Below are 13,533 nucleotides of genomic sequence, written 5' to 3'. Positions count from 1 at the left end.
TTTAAACTTAAGGGGCATTTTGGACATTTTACATAACATTCTCTTTCCTCTATCAACATGTCATTTTCTGTTTTAAAAGCACTGACTGATCTCTCTCTCTCTCTCTCTCTTCAAATTCATTTTAAAATCAAATTCACAGATCTTCTCCCTTTGTTCGCTCAAAAACCCATGCCCTCTTCTACCCTACCCTACCACCACCACCACCACCACCACCAAATCTTTTCTGTCGACCACCGCCGTCCCCACCACCACCCCTCAAATCTCCACTCTTCGTGCAACTCCACACCCTGTAAAACCCTATTTGGTCGACAAATTTGGCGGCGGATGGGACTCAACACGACGGTGGCCACGCATGGGTGATATGCGTCTTCAAAGGTAACCAAACAATCTCTCTCTGTGTCTCCCCATCCATCCACGTATATATACATATCACCTGTCTCATCTGTTTCCTGCAGTTTCTTTCTTGAAAACCGACAGACGGAGATGAGTGGCAGCACCACAGTGGCTGCTGGCAGCGGTTACCGCCTGCCTTTCACGCCGGTTCAGTGGCAGGAACTCGAACATCAAACTCCCATTTACAAGTACTTAGTTGCAGGTGTTCCTGTTCCTTATGATCTTGTTGTTCCTATTAGAAGGAGTCTCGAAGCTTTATCCGCTAGCTTTTTTAATAATCCTAACTGTAAGTGTTTATAAAGATTCAATCTTTTTTTTGCAGTTTTTGTTTTAAGATCTGTTTGAAATGTTTAATGGTGATTGTTTTTTCATGTTGGTGTTTTTGTTTTTGTTTTTGAAAGAGTTGTTTATGTGGAATATTATTATTATTGTTTTTGATAAATTGATTGTTTGATGAAGTTGTTGTTTAGTAAATTTATTGCATCACTCATTTCATTTTCATATTTTCGTATCAAACATGTGTTTGTCATATTTATTGGTGAATGCATAGGGTTTTTGTTAATTGAATTGATTTTAATGTGGAACACCTAACATACTTTAAAGAGGTATGATTTTCGACACGATAAGAACCTAATATGGAATTCGTGGGTTTGGGTTTAGTATAAACAGGTTCGGATTAGTTTCAGATCGTGTTTAGGTCGACCTAGTGAGTTTGCAAGTGGGCCCTTTATTTTATTTTTATTGTAATTTTTGGTAAAAAATATTTATATATCATAAGAGGGTAGGGATAGTGTACATTAATCCAGAAGTGTGAGAAGTGTATTATAACACTATATAACACCATATAAACATCGTATAACACTATGTAACACCATATAACACTATGTAACACTATATAACATTATATAACAAATATAACACTATACATCTATCATAGACATGCTATCAAACAAAATACAGTGTTATATTTGTTATATAATGTTATATAGTGTTACATAGTGTTATATGGTGTTATATGGTGTTACATAGTGTTATACGGTGTTTATATGGTGTTATATAGTGTTATATATAGTGTTATAATACACTTCTCACACTTCTGGATTAATATACAGGATCCTCTACCTATCATAAGATCCATTTGAAATGTCTGATGCTGATTGTTTTACCATATTGCTCTTCCTGTTTTTGAGGAAAATAATCTTTATTGTTTCAATAAATTGATTGTTTGATGAAGTTACTGTTTGATAAATTTATTGTTGGTTTTATTGGGGTATGAAGTTGGTGAATACATAGGATTCTTGTTTGTTTAATTGGTTTTAATGTAGAATACCTAACATACTGTTGGAGGTGTGAATTTCCGATATGATGGGAACCTAACATAAAATTTGTGGGTTTGGATCGGTTTCGGGTCAGCCTACCTGGTTTATGGGTGACCTGTTTTACCAGCTTCTTTTAAAGTGTATATTGTGTCATAACTTAATTTTATTGGGTATTTTATGCCAAAGTCTTACAATCTAAGCGTGTGTGTTTTTTGTCTTAGGATGATGCTCATATTTTTTGTAGAGAATCCTTGGTAAGATGTAATATATATTCGATCAGCTATGTCTAAGGCTTCTTTCTTGCATTTTTTAATTTTAATTTAATTTTTACAGATAAAAGAGGAAGTGAAGAGTGTGTTAGAGTTCATCAACTACGCCTATGATGTATTTGCTTTCACCTTTGAACTAAAGCTACCAACTTGCTGAAGCTGTAAAGGTCACAATGGGACCCAAGGTAAAAACTTTTGGTTGTCATTTTCTTTTGGTGTTAGCGTATAGTTTTTTACGTGTAGCGTAAAGGTTTAAACTTATTTTTAGGGGGTTTGTTTAAATGCTTGTAAAGGTCACAATGGGCCGAAGTTTGGACATTTTCATTCAAAATGAAAATGGGAACGAGATTGTAGACAAGGATAACCAATTTGGTCCGTGTTCCCAACTAAAGGAAGAGATGCAACATCCCTTGAGGGTCATTATTACCAACTGCGGCCCTAATACAGAACTCCTGGTTGCTAATCATGTTGAGGTATCTGGAAAGGGAAGGCCTCGCGTTTTTTATGACGTCACACTCGCGTTAAAGAAACTTAAGATATGTGTCTTTTCGGTGAGTAGTCTTAACTTTGAATTGAACCCTTGACAATAACATGCAAACCAGACCCAGACTCCGATTCAGGTTACATTTTTTTATATTTAATTATTTAAACGAAATTTCTTTTTGAACATTTTTATCGTTGATGGCTTGATGAAACGATGTTCGCCCTTTGAAAACTTTTTTGCGATTTTTGCAGTTAGAGATAGGAAGATACTCGACATCAAATCGCCAAGGGGAGGTGTACAGATTCCTTTTGGATGAAAGTTGAGGATCCCCGTTAACAAGCAATCGAGCTAAACTTGACATCGTCGACGAAGTTAGTCGAACACTAATGGGCTGGTGAGCAAAGATTTCATACATCAATCGTCCATACGCGTCATTGAACACAACGAGCAGCTGTCGAGACCAAAAGTACTTGTATCTGTGATTGCAATTCTGGTATAAATATTGTATGTTCTGTACCTTGTATCTATGAGTGCAATTCTGGTATATATATTTATGTTTTTGTGACAACAGTGTATAATCTGATTAGACGTTTCAACTAGGGTTGTAAATGAAGCGAACGTTTCGCGAACTTCCATAACCTGTTCGGCAGGAAAAAAAGTTTAAAACCGGGGCGTAAAAAAAGTTTAAAATCGGGGCGTAAAAAAAGTTTAAAACCAGCACGTAAAAAAAGTTTTAAACCCGGCGCGGTAAAAAAAAGTTTAAAACCACGCGTAAAAAAACTTTTATACCGGCGCGTAGGGCCGAAAACGAACAGAACGTTCAACGAACAGTTCGTGAACCGTTCAGCGGGAAGTTCGTTTATGTTCGTTCGATTAGCTTAATGAACGAACACGAACAAAAAATTTCCTTCGGTTAGCTTAGCGAACGAACACGAACATAGGTTTCGTTCGTTCGACTGCGTTCGTGAACGTTATGTTCGTTTACGTTAGTTCATGTTCGTTCGTTCGTGTTCGTTTGATTATATTAAGAATAATAAATAATAAATCTTTTATCTAAACATATTGAAAACTTGAAACCCTGTCTTTTTCTAAGTTAGCTAAAATTTGGACACTCGAAGACATTTTTTGGATAATTATGTCTAGGTTAGTTAACCTTGATTTATCATTTGGTGGTGTAGTAGACTTCTTGTGTTTTGATTTATCATTTGATGGTTGTATTTAACTACTTATATCCAATGTTTAAGGATAGCAATGTTTTTTTTATTTTTTATTTTCAAGTTAAATGTTCGTTTACATTCGTTGTTATTTGCTTGCGTTCATTTGTGTTCGAGACCAGTGTTCACGAACTATTCGTGAACAGATAAATTTCCTTAACGAACGAACATGAACATAAACTTATGTTCGATATGCGTTCGTGAACAGTTCGCGAACATGTTAATTTCCTTAACGAACATACATGAACATTGCCTTGTTCGTGCTCATTCGGTTCGTTTACAGCCCTACCGGCGCGTAAAAAAACTTTAAAACCGCGCGTAAAAAAGGTTGAAAACCGTCGCGAAAAAAAGTTAAAACCAGTGCGTAAAAAAAGTTGAAAATTGGCGCGTAAAAAAAGTTTAAAACCGTGCGTAAACAAAGTTGAAAACCGGCGCGTAAAAAAAGTTTAAAACCACGCGTAAAAAACAATTTATACCTGAGCGTAAAAAAACATTAAAACCGCGCATAAAAAAAGTTTTACACCGGCGCGTAAAAAAAGTTTAAAACCGGGCATAAAAAAGTTTAAAACCGGCGCAGAAAAAAAGTTTTAAAACCGCGCGTAAAAAAAGTTTTAAACTGGCGCGAAAAAAAAAGTTTAAAACGGTTTTACACGGAAAAACTTTACGCAACCTGTAAAACCTATACACGAAAAAACTTTATGCTACCCGTAAAAAAAGTTTAAAACGTTGCGTAAAAAAAGTTTAAAACCCCCGGGCCGTTAAAAAATTTTTAAAACCGGGTCCTAAAAAAAGTTTAAAAGTCGGGTCGCAAAAAAAGTCTAAAACTGGGGCGTAAAAAAAGTTTAAAACCGGCGCACCAAAAAAATTTAAAAACTCGGGCGTGAAAATTTCAAACCCGGAGCGTAAAAAATGTTTAAAACTGGGGCGTCAAAAAATTTCAAATTCGGGGCGTAAAAAAAGTTTAAAACCGGGGCGTAAAAAAAGTTTAAACCCCGGGTGAAAAACAGTTTAAGACCTGGTCGTTAAAAAAGTTTTAATCCGGCGCATAAAAAGAGTTTTAAGCCGGGGCGCAAAAAAGTAAAAAAAAAACCTGTAAAAAACTTTTTTAAAACTTTACTTAAAAATTTTTACACTACCCGTAAAAACTATATGTTAAAATTTTTTTACACCCAACCGCATGCGTAAATTTCTTTTTTTGACATTCTACATCGATACGTAAAAAAAGAATATTTTTACGTATGAAGTTACAACCCTGATGTAAAAGAGGTTTAAATTTTTTTTAATAAGGGTGTAACAAAAGTTCAAATTTTACATCCGGGGTGTAAAAAGAGTTTATAAACCGGGTTGTAAAAAAATTTATAACCATGGCGTAAAAAAGTTCAATTTTTTTTAATACGGGCGTAAAAAAATTATTTTTTTAACACGGCCATCAAAATAGTTTAAATTTGATACCATTCGTAAAAAAAAAACGTTTTTCAAACATTACTTAAAAACTTTTTTAAAACTTTACTTTAAAAACTTTACGCTACCCGTAAAACTATACACGAAAAAACTGTGTATGAAGAGTTAAAAAACTTGTAAAAAACTTTTTTAAAACTTTACTTAAAAACTTTACGCTACCCGTAAAACCTATACACGAAAAAACTGTGTATGAAAAGTTAAAAAATATAAGATTTGAACAGACACGTAAAAGTTGCAAAGTATCGTTCTACAGACATGTAAAATTTATGAAATCTCGTTTTCAAAAGTTCCGTAAATATGTATTGATGCTCGAATCTTGTGATTTTTGAATGTAATTTTTTATATGCCTTACAACCAAGGTTGGAGAACTCGCTAGTCGCTAGTCGGCCGGTGAAGTGGGGACTAGCGACTACTCGGGATTACTCGGGATTAATCAGGATTAATCGGATCGGGTTTTTTATATGTAATTTTCAGTTTTATGTATAAATATATGCATTTTTATAGGTAAATATTTTAAGTAGCTAGGTTTTAAATCTTACTCAACTCATTTATTTAAGTATACATGAATAATTGTTGGAATTCAAATGATTTGGTTGGAAACTGACCGGAATTTAGAGGTTTTGGCCGGAATATACAGGTTTTTTGCTGGAATCGTCGACTTTTGGCTGGCCTAGTCGGACCTAGTCGTGCCTAGTCGGACCTAGTCGGTTAATGGACCGATTTAAGAAAAATTACTCAGTAACTGGACGACTAGCGATTAATCGCCGACTAATCGTCGCCTAGTCGCGATTTTTACAACAATGCTTACAACAATGTAAATTATTTTACATTAGTGTAAACTTTTTTACATTAATGTAAAAAATTTTACACCGGAAACAAAATGTAAAAATATTTACATTAGATGTAAAAAATATTTTTGTTAAAGTTGACGTAAGAGTATTTACATTCAATGTAAAAAATATCTTTTACATTCGATGTAAAAATATTTCTGTAAAAGGTGATGTAAAAATATTTACATTCGATGTAAAAAATATTTTTTACATCGAATGTAAATAATATTTTGTATTTTTTTTTTGCGTACGGTGACAGAAACGCTTGTTTTTTTAAATAGATGAAGTTAACGCAGTGGCCTAAAATGGCAACGATGAAACGGTTTTGAAATCACATACGAAAAATGAAACATTTGTACTAAACTAGCAAAATGGCTCAAACCACATGAACTAAAATGGCATTTAACTCTATATCTATACTATCTATAATATACATATCCAAAGGACTTCTTAATGTCATTGAAATTTCTTTAAAACACTTTTAAAGCATAATGTACAACCCTCTAAAACACAATACAATTTACAATCTCAATTATACCCTTCACTCAAAAAAAACACACGGTGCACAAATCAATTTTAGGGTTTCTCATTCTCTCGTAGCATTTTATCCGCCCCATAGAGCTGCTTTCTCTCCAGGCGATTCAAAAGGAGATCTAGGGTTTCTCTTGGCGAAGCAAGATCTGGCTTTCTCAATGACACCAGATCAATGAATCTCTTTCTATACGACACCAAATTGACTGAGTTTGAAGGTGGTGAAGGGTTCGAATTCGATTTTAGGGTTTTTAAGATGCACATCGCCAGATCTAGGGTTACGAAATCTTTTTTTCACCTCCTTTCTCTTCACCTCATACCATCACAGGTGCGTATATGTTCTTTATAACTGATTATGCTTTTGTATTTCATATTGTTTGGTCTTAATCTGTGCACTTAGTGTGACAATGAATTAGGGTTTTCACTTTGGGGGAAACTTTGCAACATTTTGAGATTCGGCTGATTTTCTCTCATCAAGTTCGGTTTTTGTGATTTCAAGTTTCCAGTTGTGATGTTATCTAATTATTCACGGTGTTTTAGGAGTGATTTGATTTAATATGTTATGTATTTTTGCATACGGATTGTAAATGTTATATATATTAGACTTTAATTTATGATAAACAGTAATATGTAATTGTTGTGTTTGCATTAAAGTTTAGTGAACTCTACTTGAGTTGTAGCTGTGATTATATACTTATTCAATATTCATTTTTTTGTGATTCAATTAGTTTTTCAGTTAATTAAAGTGATAGATGGATTTGAAGTTTTAGGTTTTATGATGATTTGATGCTAGCTGTTTCTGATTTGAATGTAGTAGATTAGATTGTGCTTGTACACAGATTGTAGTATGATATTTGTTGTTTGTCTTATTTTATATGTCGAATCTTCGTATTTATAAAACCCCTTGTTCTATAGCACCCGGAAGAAGTATACTGCAATCCTTGAGTCAATGGTTCTTGCCTGACGTTATAGGAAGGTGTGTACAAATACCAAAAACTGGGTTGATTGTTTTTGTGTACAGATTAGACCAAAACTGGGTTGAGTTTCAAATTAACTTATACCTAGAAATGGTGTTTTGTGTTGATTTAAAGTATGATAACTGATAATATTCTTTTCCTATAATTCGGATGCTAATTTATGTATTGTAGGTGGATACCACTCTATCAAATGGTACATGTGCTCGAGCAGCTATTTCTAGCGGCCTTTTAAAAGGTAAGACCTAAGTTGTCTGAAGTTGTCACATTCTCTACTTCAGATCATGTTGTGGTTTCATTAGATAAGGTGATTAACGCGCCTATACAGTTGCTTTTTTTCTCCAGGTATCTACAATATTCATGAGTTATGTAACTTTATTTTATTTGCGATGGGTTAAATGGCTAACTTTTTTTAATTAGTTTTCGAGTTTTCAGAATAACTAGTGGTTTTCATTTGAACCTTCTCCTATATATATATATATATATATATATATATATATATATATATATATATATACACACACATACATACATAGGGGATGGATCATGAGAAAACTAGTTTAAATGAGAAAACCAAAAAACTAACTAAAAAAACCTAAAAAAAACCAAAAAAAATACCAAATTTTTTTTTTTTTTTTACAATTTTTTAATAAAAAATCGCTACTTTATATGTATGGAAAAAAATTTTCAAAAAAAAAAAAAAAAAAAAAAAATTTGTTGTACTGCACATGTGCACTAATACGGAAAGACTAAACCACTTAACCCACCACCCACCGACACCCCCCAAAAACCTAAACCCCCCCCCCCCCACGCCCACCCCCCAAAACCTAAATTCACCCTCCCACCAAAAGCCTAACCCCCCCACCCCCACCCCCACCCCCCACCCCCAAAAACCTAAAACTAAACCCTAAACATAAACCCGAAAAAAACCTAAACCCCCCCACCCCCCCCCCCAAAAAAAAAAAAACCTAAACCCCCCTCCCCCACCCCCAAAAAACCTAAACCCCCCCACCCCCCACCCCCAAAAACCTAAACCCCCCCACCCCCCAAAAACCTAAAACTAAACACTAAACATAAACCCGAAAAAAAAACCTAAACCCCCCCCCACCCCCAAAAAAAACCTAAACCCCCCTCCCCCCACACCCAAAAACCTAATCCTAATCCTAAACCTCCAAAAAAACTAACCCTAAAAGCTAAACTAGACTCAAAAAGCTAATTTTAAGCATGTAATGCAATTGTAGTACATGTTACATTGCACATGTGCACTACTATAATAATAGTGGAGAAAACAAGACGACACCATAAATCTTTTTTTATGTCATAAAAAATATGCTCGAATATACTTGAATGAAAGATAAGAAAATTTGTGATCTTATGGTGCCATTTTTGTTTTAAAATGATAACGTATGGAGAAATGGGAAATGTTTGAAAATTTATATATTTTTTGTTCCAATTTTACCCCTCCTTCATTAAAAGTCCCCCCTCCTTCATTAAAAGTCTCCCTCCCTCTCCCTTTTAGTGGATTTTAGTTAGTTTTCTAGTTTTCTCATTTATATCTAGTTTTCTCATGATCCTCTCCCTACATACATATTAATAAAAGAGTAAATTACAAGTTTTGTCCTTTATGTTTGTCCCAAATTTGAGGCGATGTCCTTTACCTTTAAAATTGACGAGTTTTGTCCTGAATGTTTCAAAATCATGCACGTTATGTCCTTTATGGCAAACCCAATTATAATTTTCAGTTAAATTATGTCATGTGCACTACACATGAGGGTAGAACGGTCATTTCACCTCCCAATTGTCTTTCATCCCTCCCCCTTTTAATACCCTGATAACACCCCAATCGTTTCACCTTAACCAAATCCCTAAACCCTAACGCACCTCCCCAACCAAAACCCTCTCTTAATTAAAGCCCTAATCAACATTCCAGTATGGATCAATCGATCTCCCAAGAAACCCAAACCCAAAAATCACAATCAAAGTAAAAATCATTCCAACAATTTTCCTCTTCAATATCAAAACTCTCCGGGTCTTCAAGAGACATCCCCTGCAATGAAGATTTTCATTTCTACTTCAACTTTCTAGAATTCAACAACCCAATTTCAGGAAATCGCTAAAAGATCCTAATCCATTCTTGAAACAATTGGGTCATCAGCAAAGCAGTTATGGGACAGTAAATAAATTAACTTTCTTGATGACGATGATGATGAAGCTTATGATTGGTTAGTTAGTTTTAACGACGAGTTGTTTGAAAGGTTTGATGCTTATGTTGATGAGTTTAAGAGGGTTAGAAGTAAAGAAGAGGCATCTGGTGTTAGGGCTATGAGATCAGTTGATGATGATGGGTTTCAGTTGGTTAAAGGCAGGAAAAGAAAGGGCGGAGAGGCCTTTTTGCAAGCTGAAGATGTCGGTACAACTGTATCTGTATATGGCGGAGAGGATACTCGCCAGAGAGGATATCGACGGAGAGATACTCGCCGGAGATATGCGAGAAGAACGACGTCAGAGAGTGTGGCGTTTGAGTTAGGGTTTCGATGACTGCAATTGGGGTTAGGGTGATAACAGTGGTGGAGGGTGGTAGCAGGTGGAAGCGGTGGTGGTAGGGTGAAGGCAGTAGTGGCAGGGTGAAGGCGGTAGTGGCAGGGTGAAGGCGGTGATGGCTGGTGGTAGGGTGGGCGGTCATCTTGAGGCTGGAGAGAAGAGAAAGAAAAAGGGAATTTAGAGAGAGAGATGTGCGTGCAGAGTTTTTTAATTTGTAAAAGTCCCTAAGGACGTGAAATGACAAGAATACTATCATGTGCAAGGCACGTGACAATATTTAACAAAAAAAATCTAAGTAAGTTAGGAATAAAGGACATAACGTGCATGATTTTGAAACATTAAAGACAAAACTCGTCAATTTTAAAGGTAAATGACTGCGCCTGAAATTTGGGATAAACATAAAGGACAAAACTTGTAATTTACTCTTAATAAAATAACTAGAGGCGCATATTAACAATGTTTGGTCCAAGATCCAGTTAGAGCCCATTTAATTATAGAACTGAAAACTGATACCAATAGTCCATTGTCTAATAATCCAGAGTAATTGAGTCAAAATGTCAAAATACCGAAATGTGAAGCGTCGATAGATACTCAAGTGTCAACCCGCCATTCAATTTAGAAGTACATAATCCTAATTAAAACCCCAAATCAACCATCATTATTCAAATTCTTCGTCACCAAGACGCCAACTTCCTAAGGTTTTGCTTCAATTGGTTAATTCGATTTCAAACTTCTCATAGATCAAAGGTCTGCTTCAATCGATCGATGATTCATCTTTCCGCTCAGATAATCTCGATAGAACTAGTTGAGTGTTTTTTCTATTCCTTGTTATTTCATAAATTTATACTTGTGTTCTAATTGGACGAAACCTTAGGGACGAAACTGCACTTTACTATAAAAACTAAAAACCCTCTTTGTAGGATCGTTGAATCAATCTAAACGAGACGTTCAGAAGAGTTCTTGACCAAATCAGATGCGGAATTCATTGATTTGATCTTCATTCAGCTTGATATGCACTTAGAAGTAGATTAACTGTCACTTGTATTGATATAACAACGTTTTACAAGCTGGAGACACTTCGGCAGAGCTTCGCTACTGGAATCAGAAAGTAACAAATGAAAGACCCAAGACTCCTATATATAGGCAACCCAGGTCGTGTGAAACAGTCCCATACGAGCTGGCACCAGTTCGCACGAACTGGTCAGTTCCGACCTGTTTCTTGTTTTTCTTGAACAACATGTCTTGGTCTATCTAATCTATTACATGACTCGATACAAGACGAAGTCGCCAGACATATGCACCAACAAACTCCCCCTTGGATGTCGACGAGTCTTCAGTACAAGTCTTCAGTATGACGAGTCTTCAGTCTTGATCAGTCTTCATGCTCTCTCCAAAGTATCTTTCTCTATAAGCATCCTCATCAATCTCTATCTTCTTCTCTCTGAATCTCAACCTGACTCTATTCTCTCTCTTGATCAGATCTCTTGATTCTTTAAGCTCTTCAGCGTCAGCAGCTAAACTCCCCCTTGGATGTTGATCCAAAATCTGTATCTGGCTCTTATGTCTTCAGAATCCCCCTTTCGAGAAGCTGGGATTGCAGTCTGGAATAGCTCTCATTCTAGGATCATAACCTGGCTCAAACTCTGCTCAGGTTTTCATGGGGATCTGCACAAATCTCTACCCAAAACATAAGATTTTTTATTTATAACAATTTTAATCTATACTTAACCACTTGAATTGAAACACATAAATTTTGGTTTCAAGTTAATGAACCATTTAATCATTTCAAAATCATTGCTCTTTTCAAACAAACTCTCCCAAACCTGTTGTTCATCATGTTTAGCACTCGGAATTTTGAAAATCAGCTTTTCATCATCAGTTGTCGAAAATAAGATGAAATAAAATCTTTTTGAATTTTCAAACTTTTATGCTAAAACACACTTAAAATCTTTTTGGGTTTTTTCCTTTAATGAAAAGCAGTAAAGAAATATTTACAGACAATATTTTTGTGAGTTTGTGTAAGAGGATCATATCAGTTTATGAGACAAATCACTAACACCGTTGAGCTTTAAACACTTTAAGTTCTAAACGATTCACTTAGATTGTCAGTATACTGATCCACTTAAATTTTCACACAAAGTTCAACTATTTCGAGATACGAGTTTAGTGTTTTAAGAACTTAAACTTATTCGCGTGTCCCACCTCAGAATATACTCCCGTATCAAGATTCCTATATTTAGTCTTACAGGTGAATGTACACTAATGATATCTGAAGACGGGTAATGCGAGACCATGAGAGCTCAGGTTAGAACTTCCGTTCAGACAAAGAGATGATGGCTCGTCTTTTAGGTGTGTCCCGTTTGGGGATCTTTTCTTCAACAGCACATGATTAGCATTTTTCAATGTTTCATCATTTTTTATGCTGAGGGTGAGCTTTAAGATTAAAGCAGTGCAGAGTATTATATGAGGACTAGGCTATTGCTTCCACAAAATCAGAAGTCCTGGTATAATACCCCAGATATCATCACGCACAAAGACCTAGTATGTCAGAAATAGGCAATCTCTCAAACAAGATTTCGGGGGTTACCCATATATTCGAGAGATGTTCCCCACGAGATAAGTAAGTATTCGTATTTAGGTTTATATCTCGAAATCAATCTACTGAATGAGCAAAAACTTACTGCCATATCATCAGTGAGACAGTTTATCACATATTTAACTTTCCAAATCTTTAGCATGCTATGATAGTCCACAGATGTACTATCATTTCCTCTTTTTACAACAAAACTCATTTATGATTTTTCAATGTTTTTGGCTTTTTAGATTTTATCATGTTTTTGGATTTTTCAAATTTTCAAAATTTCTAAATTTTTTACTCCCCCTAAAATAAAAACTATGTTGCAATTTTTTATTTTCAAGGAAAATTTGAAAATGAAATCAATAAACTTTACAAAGTAAAATGACAAGCTGATGTGAAATACTTCAATTCGCCATCCACTTGGCTTAAACAATCAGAACTCCCCCTGACAACAAACTATTTTCCCATTATGATTTCAAAACACTTAAGTTTGTTTTAATCAAAATGGTTTTTCCGGAAAATTAGTTTTGTTTGTCATTTCACAAACATGGGGATTAACTCATCATTTTGTTCTTTCAACCACTTTGTATAAAAGTTAATCAAGTTCAACTTAATGACCTTGATTAACCACTTGTGAATGAAACCCCTTTTTTCTTTTACCACTTTTACAAACTATCACTTGACATTTTTCAAAACATTTTTCAAGAATGATGCCGATTCATGCTCCACGATTACCAACTTGGGAGCTCCGGTAAGTCAGGTTTTTCAGTTAAAGAGATTCACTCAAGCCTGACGGTCCTTGGGTGATTCCGAGTCATCATCTGATTCTGAAGCATCAACACTCGGTTTCTTTCCTTTCTTTTTCTTTTCATAAAATTCCTTTACCCCTTTGACCTTCTCGTCAACCATTTTTCCAAAAATATTTTGAACTGTAGGGTT

General features: G+C 35.1%; 1 long non-coding RNA gene across 4 annotated transcripts; it reads left to right on the top strand.

The window, feature by feature from the left end:
- Positions 1–6,572: 6,572 nt before the first annotated feature.
- LOC110935029 lies at positions 6,573–7,723 on the top strand. Of its 4 annotated transcripts, none has more exons than XR_004890420.1 (4): positions 6,573–6,829; positions 6,918–6,978; positions 7,417–7,477; positions 7,650–7,717. It is a non-coding gene; the product is annotated as an uncharacterized LOC110935029 (long non-coding RNA). The 4 variants fall into 4 exon arrangements; XR_004890419.1 differs by having other exon boundaries at positions 6,902–6,978; XR_004890421.1 differs by lacking the exon at positions 7,417–7,477 and having other exon boundaries at positions 7,650–7,723.
- Positions 7,724–13,533: the final 5,810 nt, after the last annotated feature.

The sequence above is a fragment of the Helianthus annuus genome, chromosome 4, assembly GCF_002127325.2.
Source record: "Helianthus annuus cultivar XRQ/B chromosome 4, HanXRQr2.0-SUNRISE, whole genome shotgun sequence".
NCBI lineage: Eukaryota > Viridiplantae > Streptophyta > Magnoliopsida > Asterales > Asteraceae > Helianthus > Helianthus annuus.
This window is presented reverse-complemented; position numbering and strand designations above follow the sequence as displayed.